This window comes from Lipophrys pholis (genome assembly GCF_963383615.2).
Source record: "Lipophrys pholis genome assembly, chromosome: 18".
NCBI classification, from domain to species: Eukaryota; Metazoa; Chordata; class Actinopteri; order Blenniiformes; family Blenniidae; genus Lipophrys; species Lipophrys pholis.
The window spans coordinates 21,291,821-21,304,908 of NC_137646.1; positions in this window are offsets into that span (position 1 = coordinate 21,291,821).

A 13,088-nucleotide genomic window follows, 5' to 3' on the forward strand; every position below is an offset into this window, starting at 1 on the left:
CATGTGCAAAAACACATTTGATCTCCAGTGGCTTGAGCAGCATCTACTTTCTGAGAGGATTTTAAAAGAAAATTCTGTGGTATTTTAAGCACAAGTTGTTAAAGTAAAGAAGATGACGGAGTGAACTGGAGCAAGTCAAATCGGTTTAAGGATCTCTTAGTGCCACATCCACAAGCCAAGTTTGACTGACTTGAAAGAGAACCAGTGAAGGGAACCAGTGATTGATACACGATTTTGCTTACCTGGTAGATTGCTAATCAGACGCCAATAATGCCTGAATGGAATTGTTACTTCTGTCGGTAAAGTGGCCAGAGCTTCACACAAGGTCTCGTAAATTCAAACTGCAATGTGGTGTTCAAATACCCAGAGTTCTGTACACGACCAATGTACTTTGCACCTTGGTATTTTAGTATAACTGGTCATGCACCTCAGTAGCGGACCTGGCTGGTTTTCCGCCCTGAGCGAAAATACTGGTAGGTACCATCTGGGACCAGTCGATGGCCATGTAATGGTGCTTCAATACCACCGGGGGAAAAAAAACACTGATAGAGCAAGCAAAATATATGCTAAAAATTTTTTGAAAAAGTATAGCAGTAAATGAAAACAGAGAAGCATAGAGTTCGGAGTGTCTAAGAAACTAGTGAGAGACTGGTGAAAAGCAGAGAAACTGTTACCGCAATGATCAAAAACAAATAAGTCTAATCGTTTGTTAGAAAACTGAAGGAATTCCGAGATCGTTCGGCATAATGTCACTTTAAAGTAGCATTTCCTGATGATGATCTCTTGATTCATAAATCTCATGACTTTTGAATGAACAAAAATACTGCGTGTTGTGTTTTATAAGAATATAGTTGTAAGGATTAATTGCCAATCTAATTACTCAGTTGTCAAGATCATGCATGCAAGACTTAATATACAGCCTCCGTTGTAGGCAAACCAAATTGCTTCATCCAGTTTGAGTTTTATTCACATGATGCAGCCTTTTGTATATTTCACTGATTCTTTATCAAGGGATCTTTCAACATTGCAAGGCCTAATAAAAGTGATGTAACAGTAGCCCAATGCTATACTGTTGTGCCTTGTTATGTCCACTTAAAAGGCCCGAGATTCGTTCAGTGCTTTAGTTTCCCACTTAGTTCAGCTTATCGTTCCAGTTCTGCATTAACTCGAAGCTGTATGAAGTCCATACTGAAACATTCAAATGGCTGTAGCATTCCACTTGGTTCCAGGACGTTTCCCCAGCATCCAGCCTGACATGTGAGGTCCACATGGTATTTTTAGAACTGTTGGGAGCTCCACTCACATTAAAAATTTCAGAAAGCTCTGCGGGCGTGAAGATTGTGCGGCTGCACAGCAAGAGTTTCGAACAGCCATCGATGTTGTTTGAGGTTTTCCTGACTGACTCATTCTTTTAATATGACAATTCACTTCAGCCTCAACTACAAGAAAGAAAAAAAAGAAAAAAGAAAGTCTTTTCATTGCGAGCATGAGGTATGAAACTAACATTGGGAGCTGGATCAGCCACCAAAGCAGGTGTGAATTTAACTATCAGATTCATATTTGCACATTCAGATTAAACCTATTAGTCGTTTGACGTCTTAATATCTCTTTTCTCTGGAGCTCTGATGGGGCCTCAGTTGGAAAATTGCTCATTTATTTCACTTTGCACAACGTCTGCTACCTTCTTAATCCTCCGAGTCAATATTTTAACAGAAAACTTTTATCTGTCCCCGGCCACAAGCCCCAGCCTGGCTGTAAACAAAGTCCAACTGCTTGTCAAATGAGCAGCCGCTCACTTCTCCTGCCATCCGTCAGCCTTAGCGTGGCTTGGGGAGCAGTATTTTGAACCAATGCTGCTCCTCCGCCACCCACTGATTTATCCTGATGTACCCTCCATTCAGCCATGGCTGCTCTCAGTGTGTCAGTTTCCCTTCGGCTGTGTTCATTTGCTCAATTAGACCCTTTTCACCCCGTCTCCCAAACACAGCGTGGCCTCTTTCTGTATTTGTGTCCCATGTTGCCGTTGGCTAATTCTTTGCCGATGGGGGGGTTTTGGTGTGCCCCTCTCACCCAGCTGAAAAAGTGACCCTCAGGTTCCGCTCTCCGTAAGACGCGCTCTACCTCACTAGAGAGTCCTTGATCACCAGTCTCCCTCCTCGCAGTGGACTAAAAGTATTGCTCCTTTAAATTTGGTATCTGTCTTGACCTTTGCTGACCACATGACTGTAAAATGGTAGCTGTGGTTTTAGAAAAGAGGGCTTGTGATCTTTTAAACTTTTATAGCAGCAGTCATTGCAAACCAATCACTTTAAAGGTCCCGAAAGGTACAGGCATTTTTTTATTTTTTTTGTTCAAATAAAAAAAAAAACACAACTTTATTGTTGCTATAAAATCTGCTGTGATCACAAGCGTAAAGAACACCCTGCTGCATATCCAGAGTTTCTGTCTTGCCGTTCTCTGGCAACCAAAATTAATCTTTTTGAAGACTTGAGTTTTTAAAAACCTTCGATTTGATTGTACGTGGCTGAAATTTCATGTTAACCTGTGTCCCGCTAATAATTTGCACCTAAATTTGCTGAGCAGATTTTGATACGGTCAAAGAAAACAGAGACATCCTGCTGAACGCCTTTTGATATGCAAATATTGAGCATTCTGGACTTATGACCTCCAAAACTGTGCATGTCTTCTAACTGGTATGATTGTAATACTCTGGAATACGTCGTGTATGATTTTCATTTGTTGTCTTATTGAGACATGAACTCAGCTGGGAGCTTTGTGTGGGTCAGTCTGACTCATTAACTTCAGCTATAGTTGCATCAGATTGTAGGAGGAAGATGCTCTTTCGTCCCAATTTCAACACTTCTATAAAGAAATATATATTTTTTGCATTTGTGACAACAAAAAATAAGCAGTAGTGAAACACCTGATGCTCCAGAAATACTACAGATAGTGGTAAACATCAGATACGTTTTAGTTCCTGAGTTACTGAGTGACAGTGCTCCTCCCCTCGTAAACAAGAGCTCCTTTTCAGGCCTTTGCTAAAAAAATGGAGGCCAACACAGTAAAACATGCCAGCCCTGGACTCCTTTTTCACATGAGACTAGCATATTTCAGAATCAATGATACATTTGACACTTCAGCAACAATTATTGGAAAAAAAATTCTTTTTTATTATATTCCTAACAACATGATTGATTCATCAAAAATTACTTTCTTTTACTCCTGAAATATTATTGAGTTTGCAGCAGTCCTTAAAGAGTTTAAGTGACACCCGTTCTCAATGGATTTTTGTTGTAAGTGGCCAACGATGTGCACGGTCGTTGATTGGATTTAATTGACTTTGATTTGAAGGCGAACTTCAGTTGTTGTGAATGTTTGTCACAAAATCCATTTCAAAATTTGGTAAGTCTCCTGAAAGATGAAAAGAATAATAAACTGCATAATGTTTTTGTTTTTTTCACTTGTCATATATCTTCAAGTGCAGACCTGAGCCAGCGATGACTCAGTGTTAAGTGACAGTGCTCACATGTGTAGAAGAAATAATTACTACGGCCTTCATCTACATGGAGATAGACTTAGACCATTTTTGCAAAGTACTTTTTTCAGTGGCCCCGAGCACCGTTGCCGTGGAAACAGATAACCAAAACGCAACTAAGGTTTTTTGTTTGCACCTGAAAACATTGAAAACAACACAATATCTTATACATTGAAAATATACCCCATTTTTTGCCCCTACCTATTTTTTTAAGAAATGTTTAGGATGCTAGGTTGTAAATCACGTGTAAATTGTTTAACGGTGTTTCATCACGTCCCCCTCCCATTTCTTAAAAGACCAATTTCAGTGTAGATGAATGATCATTGTAAGACACTATGAAAAGTTCTGCTTGTGTCTTCTGTCATACTATGGTACGACCTACAATGCTGTGATCCAAGGTCAAAAGCACTTAGTCGACGGTAAAATCTTTATGATATAGGAGATGTGTTTAATGGTGGCGTTCTTGGCCGGAGACTGAAAGACAATCGTCCTTCCTTTCGGATCCACCACTACCCTCACCGTGCCGTGCGCTCACTCGCGCCGATGCCTCAACTGGACCATCCGCTGCTGCGTGGAGCAATCCGGGGAGGTTGAGCAGTTCCGGTCTTGTCATTAAAAAGGAAGGGGGATTCATATCTGGTGATTTATTAAGAAGATGGAGGAAGAGGGAGCAGCGGGGTAATCAGAGCTTGACGACAGGGCGCCGAGCCTGCGCGCGAGGTCACGGCGTGAGAAAAACGGCAAGGAAAATAAAAAGGGAGTAGGGCTCGCTCGTCAAAAGCTAAATACACTCATCTTTCTTCGGCGTGAGAGGTTTGCCAGCCTAAGTGATGGGACCGCGCACAGCTTGCCAACGTGCTTGTGTGCGGCTTGCGAGGCCGCGCTGTCAGCCTGTGATTAATCTACCACTGTCTGTCTAATTACCACCCGCGCCCCTCCGTGTTCTCGGGCGCCGACGCAGACGCGCTGACCCGCACCGGAAGCTAGGTGCTCCCGACGCAAATTAAAGCCCTGTAAATATTTGCTTTTAACTCTTGCGGGCACATTGTTTCCAATTTTACGCTCTGCTGGTCCGCAACCCCCTAACAACCATCCCTCCCTCCTCCTCCTCCTCCTCCCCCTCCCCTCCGTCCACACAGATACACATTTCACGCTCAACACCTACACCGCTCGCTGCTGATATAAATGTACGTACATCTCCGTGTTGTCATCAAGTTTCCTGACAGGCCCCCCACACTCTTCTCCTCCTCTACTGTCTGGCCCTCCTTCCTCTCCCCTCCGTCTCCGCATCCTCCTATTGTGTCGGGTATTGTAGCTGACAGTCTATCAGCCCATTCTCCCACTGTCAGACCACACCGCGGTGAATGGAGTCGGCTGACGGAGGGAGGACACCCAGCGATTGTGCGAGGACAGAAAGAGTGAGCAGAAACAGTCGATTCTGATCGGCTTTACACGGAATTGGCATAAAAAAAAAACTAAAAAGTTGGATGTTTTTTTGTGAGGTGGAAAAGTTTTTACTTCCATTCATTGTGGACGTGGACACTCACACAATAACATTGACAATATTGTCTGTGGATTGTAACATGGTTCTCACACTGTTTCTACAAAATACGTTGTATAATGACACTACTCCAATTTTAGAACTTTTGGACTTCATAAGTTGTTTACAAGTCTTAATGAGACTTATTGCTAATATTTTTTTTTCTTCAGCCTCCAGACAGAGCTGTCAAGTCTGATTAATATACACAGGAAGTATCACAAAGATGCATCAGCAGACTACTAATGAATGAACGTTAAGATAAAATATAGGATGTAAAAAGTGACAATCGCAAGCCTCTAAAGCCTGAACATTGCCCCCGAAGGTTCAACCAGTGCTCAGTGTATAAATCTGATCTCGATAAGGAAAAACAACCAGTTTGCGGCTTTGGGAAATGTAATGTTTTGTCCAGGACGTATGTCAGTTCTATGTTTCCTGTTACAGCAGCAGCTTTGCATACTTTTTATTCTGTGAGCTGTCGATGGTCTTACTTTACACATTCCATTAATTCACTCATTTCTGCAGACAAGCCTTTATATATTAGATTTCCATCAAGGTTCAAGTGCACCGTGTATTTAAATCTCAATGGGATTTCCAGTACTAGTTAGCACTTAAATGAAAAAGAAACGCACTCGCATACGAGTAGTTCAAGCCGAAGCCTTGAACCCTGTGCTTTACTTTTCGCGATTACATGCTGCAAAAGTAAACTCAGACTTTAAACGCTTGTTTTATCTACAATCCTAACATATGATTAAGTGTTTCAACCATTTTCAAAACCGTTGAGGTTGATTAGTATATCCTTTTAAATTGCAGGAAAATCATTTAATATCAGGATATATACTATATCTCTAATTTGATGTTAATTTATGAGCAGAACATATAAAAAAAAAATGCTTGAAAGATTCAATATTTCATCTTTACATGTTAAAACAATCTAAAGGAAATGAAAGTTTTATTGTTTCAAGTGAAGCAACTTAAAATACGTTCCCATAGGCCTTATATATGCACATGCCACTGCAAAAGTAATATAAATCAAACAAACGCAGCAGCATCAATTCATCTAATTTCGATCTCACGGGAAGAAAAATATTTCTCTGAAATTCTTTATCTCGTTCAGAAAATTGTAGCATTTCTCGCTTGGAGAGTTGGGAAAGCCACTTCATATTTTGATTAATACAACTGCAGTTTAATAAAAATGTCTTTACGGGATGCATTTAATGTGTGCTCGTGGAGGAGAAGTGCATATTCTCCCATCTTCTTAACATCCCTCCTTCCTTCAGTGATAACTATTGAACTCTGCTCCGACTTTGATTCCAGCTTTCAAAACACAAAGACAGAGCGATGGAGAGATAAAAAATAATGAAAAAAAAAGGGGGGGGGGGGGGGGGATTGACAGGCGCTTGAGTGAACACTGACCTGCCCGCTGGCTCTTTTCTATTCGGAGCCCACACAAAGGCTGTCAGTAGGATGGCAAACATACAAACAGGCTTTTGTACACACACACACACACACACACACACACACACACACACACACACACACACACACACACACACACACACACACACACACACACACACACACACACACACACACACACACACACACACACACACACACACACACACACACACACACACACACACACACACACACCTTCTACTGGCATTAATGTGGTGTCTGCTTAGATGAAATGTCCCTTTTTCTGTTCAGCCACTCAGCATCCACTCTACTGAGCCCTCAGAATTACCTTGTGATCGACACATCAAACTGTCGTCACCGAGGTAAAACACGCATACGCACAAACACACACACGCACAGCAGCACAGAGACACTCCAGCCAACGTTGTACTTTTGCAAACAGACAGTGGGGATGCACTGATATTTAGATATCCAATTTTCTTGTCGCAGCCTTGACGTATTAATTAGCAAATGTTAAAACTAATGAGCTATCGATTCGAAGGCTGTCAGCCTTGAGAAGATAATGAGCGCGATGCGCTTGCGTGTGTGTCGGTTGCATGCTCGAAATGTAAATGTACAGTAAATGCTTTTCCATGCGCGCGTTCACCTGCACTGATTTGTGCATCTGCACCATTTTTTTGCATCTTCATCTCTCGTCTGGTGTTTCCTGCTCTCTCCTAAGAACTGCCTGAAAGCAGTGAGTCCTCCTGACCGTGTTCGTTCAACTGCATCCCGGCTATTAGCCGGGACCCCTTGCCTGGTGAAGTCAGTTTATTATCTGTCATTACGTTGAATCTAGTGAGCGTCCTGACAGGTAACACAGCAACCAAGGACTGGGTGGAAGCCAATTACAGGGGAGGTTGTCGTGAGCAGTTCTGCAGCCGTATTGGAGTTGAATTGGATGGAATTGGTTTTAGTGGGATTTAGCATCGAGATGGATGTGATTGTGGGACTAGGATTGCCGCGGTGGGTTTGACGAATGCGACTCAACTCGGATGAACTTTAGCAGAAAAGGCGCTGAGGTAAGTCAAAGAGAAAACAATGGAATGTTGTGGTTGGATAGTTTGTGCTGAGGCCTGCAGGTTTAGAGGCTTTAGAGCCAAACCAAAATGAGGGCAAAATTCATTTTTAATACTAACCGTATAACCTGTGTTATTGTCCTAATTAGGCTTGTCTTTGCCTAACATTGTGTATAGAGTCCTAATCCATCCAAAATGTGGGTGACCTCACCTCTAATATGTACCTGACCGCATCCAACATAACACTTTATGATGAAACCAAAACAGTATTTTTCCAGTATTACACTTTTATTGATTCCTTCATCAACCAAAGTCTCGCTAATAACGATAGGAGCAACACATCAGGCAATGCAACGACATAACATCTCTGACAAATGAACTAAAAACAGTCATAGCACACCGTGGATTGAAATCAGAGTGTCCAGGCCTGCAATCCAGCCTCAAAATGAAACAAATGACAATCAGCGGGCCTGTGATTACAATGATAGATACTGTAAATTCAAGTTTAAATCGATTTTGTTTTCAAAATCATCTCCTCTTCTAAGATTGCGTTGTTCGAAGCCATGGCCTTTGTGGAAAAGAAAAAAAAAAAAAATCTGCAAATCTAAAAATGTCACCAACTTGTGAAGATTAAAGGAGTCAAAGGGAGGAGTCGAATGTAGAACATTCAGGAGGGGAAGAGATTACAAAGAGACTCAGGCGTTTCCTTTTTGATCCGCACATGAGTCAGCTCATCAAAATCAAACCCTCGGCCAGCTCCAAGGAAACATAAAGGCACGCTGCTTGTTTCCCACCAAATGAAGTGCAATTTCAATCGCGCTCACTGATCAACACTTCGGTGTCCACGAGCAGCGGCACGACCTTCACGTGAGCGATTAGCAGCAGGTTAATTGGAGGAGGCCTCTGTCACAGCACATGAAAGCAGTGCTGAACGCTACCCGCCGCAATTACAGATAACAAAAGCCCGTCTTGCTGTTGAAAACACCAAATCATAAGCACTTTATGTAATTCTTGCCTTAATGTGGGCATTAAAGCAGCCCCCTCATTCCATTCCTCTCTCCCTGTAACCCTCGTGGCAACAACTTCAAAGTGTCAGCTTTCAAGGCGATGTGCTCAGAAGAGAGCGTGGAACGTGATCTCTGGTGGGACTTACTGTAATTAATGAGGGGGAAAATTGTTCACATGTAGAGGAGAAAGACGGCGAGAAAGAGACACAATGGGATCAACATTGGAGTTGCGATCTAATGGTCTGTGCAGCAAATTGTTCCGTTTTTTTTTGATCGCTTTTGTCAACCAGTTGACAAAAGGTTCAGGTCATACTCGGTGGGGTTTTGGATCAAATCTTGTTCTGCACACTCTTCCTCAAAGAGTTACTGTAAGGACAAAAAAATGTAAATAAAAAATCACTTCCTTCATGTTGTGACTTTATTAGTTTTACACTTTCCTGTGTTCCTGTCCTCGTCTTAATAGATTCGGTGACCCATTTGTTGTGACACTGGCCCCACAGAGGATTCCCATTTTCCAATACATCTAACCCTGTATAATTACCTCGCTGCAATTACTTCCTCTTTTACAACAAAGGTTGAGGCAATTGCGTCAGTCTTTACATGAAGGAATGCTTTGGCATTTTGGGGCAGATGCTGAATGACTTCCGTGTCGATTTAGATGAGAAAATGCTCGACTGATTGAAGTGGTGGTAAATGTATTTCGATTTTATATATATTTATATATATATATATATATCATTGTTAGTGGTGTTGATGTTTATAGCAGATTGTTCTCTGTGCGCTTGTGTGTAGTTTCATTACAAAACACACTCATAGTGGTCCTACAGGTAAACTACATTGTTTTCCAAATGTTTCCCTGTACATGCAAAACTTTTCTGAAATGAAAATGCAAAAACTGTTTTGTAAGTGGGACCTTAGTTTATCGATCATTTTTGAATTCTAATGTTTATAGCAACAATTCTCAGCAGCCATGCAGCATTTGTATTAAAACAAAATTGATTTACCTTCTAATGACGGCAAGAAGAAGCTGTAGCACACGACTTTTAGTCTATTTTTGGCTCCAAACAACATTCAAAGTACTGTGCAGGTAAGGTAGTGGTAAAACTGAGAGTAGTGAAAAGACACAGCAGCTCTCAACTGTTTTCATGTAGGACAAAAGTGACAGATTCATGGAAACCACTGAAACTAGTCATTACAGTAAAACCTTATTTTCTAATGCCTTAGTAAAATTTGTTTGGCTAAAAAAAAAATAGTCAGTTTGAGTGTTATTAAACAAGGAGTTTGTTGAAAACCAGCCAAGATTTTCTTCGTGTGTTCACCACAGCTCAAAGATAAACGGATTCGATTTCCCAGAAACTCGCACCATGTGATATCCCATGAAAACCTTGGAAGACACGGATTCAAAAGTCGCACAGAGGATTGCACTCACTACAACACTTAACAGTGAGAAGTCCCAGGTTCTATTCGAGCTTCAGGGTTTTCCCGACTGGAGTTTGCATTTTCACCATGTACATGTATTTTCTACGGTGAGTTCAGCTTTTACTCACAAATTAAAGACATACATGTTAGGTTAACTTATCCCAATGACCTTGCCTTTTCCATAAAGTCAGCTCAAACAGGTCCTGGCTCCATGTCTTAGACTAATGGGGGTCATTGATCAAAAAAGCCTCAAATTGTCTTTGATTTACCCCTTTTTGTGTATTAAACACACGTATTTATCTCACTAAGCTTGCAAGCCTGTGAGAGATTAAGCTGTCTTATTCCTCCCCTTTACTCTTTAAGTCAGAAGCGTCTGTGTGAGAGGTTCTTCCTAACAACTCCTACTGACAGATTGGTGGGACTGAGCAGTGGTGGGATTGGAATCCGATGACGTTGAAGTGACGTGAAGTGACGAAAAAAGGATCTTTAACTGAATTTTAATGATTTAATGTTTGAGGGGTTGATGGTAGCCTGCAGACTCTGACCCTGAAGGTTGAATAGTAGAAGGCTGTGGATGTAGAATACGTGTTAAATGCCTGGTTTGTATTCTCTTTCAATATCGTTGAGCTGTACAGAGTTACACATACCTGAAGCAATTCAGCGCCTGCGGCTGAGAGGCTTGCCCTTTCACTGCATCGCCTGCTTTTTAAATTTTTGGGGGTCATTTGTTTGATAAATACAGAGTGAGATAGGATATGAGACGGATAGGTGCAGTGAACGATGATGGCACCATGTGGTTGTCTCCCTCCTCCTTCTCCACTGCCTGCTAAGAGTTGTGTGTGTGTGTGTGTGTGTGTGTGTGTGTGTGTGTGTGTGTGTGTGTGTGTGTGTGTGTGTGTGTGTGTGTGTGTGTGTGTGTGTGTGTGTGTGTGTGTGTGTGTGTGTGTGTGTGTGTGTGTGTGTGTGTGTGTGTGTGTGTGTGTGTGTGTGTGTGTGTGTGTGTGTGTGTGTGTGTGTGTGTGTGTGTGTGTGTGTGTGTGTGTGTGTCAGGGGGGCAAAAAAAAAAATCAAACCTGTTTTCTTTAAACCTGCGATATCGGAGCGTTTCATCTCGTCCAAAATGCCACACACGCAGAAACATTCTCATGAATGTGAATGTCATCTATGTGGCTCCGTTGCCATGCTCTGCTCTTCACTCATATCCCCCTTCCTGCTTCATCAATCACTTTGAGCTTTCCCACTGCTCGCTGCAGAGCTGGACCAATTAGGTCCTCTAATTGAGCCAATTAGCAATTAAACACCCCAAACTTCTTGGAGGTCCCTCCAGGCAGATTCATGCCTGCCAAGGCTTTGGAGATTTACCAGGGACGCTGGTCATGTGGGCCACAGTCTACGCCTTCACTCAGCCCATAGATGCTCATTTCTCGGACACTGTATTACTGATGGACTCCAAAGACAGTGTCGATACTCTGGTGTCATTTTCTGGTTCCCACGACCAAAGACGTATTCAAAACACCTGCCGTCGTGATGCTTCATCCGCAGCATAACTTCCATAACAAAGCGTTGTGTCTCGCACAACAATTGTTGATGGCTTATTGCAGTGGGATTCTTACCAGTTAGAAAATCATTGTCAGTCTGTGAAGTGCAAAAAACGGGGGGGAAAAAATTCCTCCATTATGCACTCAGCTTGTGCTGATTGGCAATGCGATCATATATTGTTTTGTATTTTCCCCTTTAGCGATGCTACCAGAGAGCCTGGCAAGTGCTCAGTCAACCCTCATATTACACTAAATGTAGTGTGGCAAGTGTGTTTTTGATGGAACGCTCGAGAATACTGAGCCAGACAGGAAGTTTCCTCATGAAATACATAGTGAATCATGTCACTTTTGAAATAAAAGATCTCATGTTGACGGTGGTTTTTCTGAGCTGGCATCATACTTCACATAATTGATTCAACATCATCATGGTGGCGATATGTCAGGAGTCAGAATCGCAAAAGTCCCTCGAAGGCATCGGTTATTGGCAGTCGCACAGGTTGACAATCGGATAATGTGAATCAGTACAATGTCGTCCAACTCTAATGCGCGTCAGTTATGATATACTGTCAGAATACATCCTGTGTTTGGCCTGCTTACAGCTATTCGGTGCCTGTTGTCTTCACACTCCTTCAATTGAACCTGCCTCAGAAGTGCCTGATTGAGATGAACCATGGCAGCATTCATGCTTCAGCAAGTGGATCGCACCGAAGCAGCAACTGCGCCAGATCCTTTTTAAGTGGACAAAACATGACAAATGTGGACACGCGAGGATTGTCCACTGCTCACATTGAAGCGTTTTATTACCAAGGACCTATTGCGTCGCCATTTACATCCTCACCTTTCATCTCCCGTTCGTCGCTCGCCGTTTCTGCTCCTTTTACTTTCCCACGTTCTCTTCATCTCCTCCCTGCAATCTTCAAGTCTCTTTTATGTGTTTTACTGGATGAAAGTTTAGCCTTGCTGTAGATGGCGTGTGTGGGTGAAGGGCTGGCCTCCCGGCCCCCAGACTCTCCATGGTTTAATTAGAGCGCGCGTCGTGCGGGCCCTCTTCTCCCGCGAGCGGGTGCACATCCAGACACACGCATGGACGCGTGGGCGGAACAACAAAGTCCGCACCGTGAGGAACAAATGCAGCCACCCCAATATATCGAGTCTGAACACACGGTACGGAGATATGAATACGAGCGATTACAGACGCTGCAGACTCGTTCGCAATTAGCGATCTCTGACGGAGCACAAATGCGTTTATTTGCGGCTCGAGCCTGAGAGCATTGTCCCTACAAATAGCTTGTTGTACATAAAGGAACTTTATTATCATGTGAACGAGTCTCCTTATTTGCATTATCTACTCATCGGCCTATAGACTCTAATTATCTGCCGTTGTGCCTCAGGACACTCGACTCCCATACTTTCCGACTCGAATGGCTTTCCAGGCAGTTAAAAGGGGGACAAAAGGGAAAACAAAAACAGGCAATGCAATAATGCAGTTAATGATGTCTTCAAATGGGATGGTTATGGCGTGGTGATAAAAAGAAGAGAGAAAGGTGTACTTTTACAATGCGTTAGATTAAA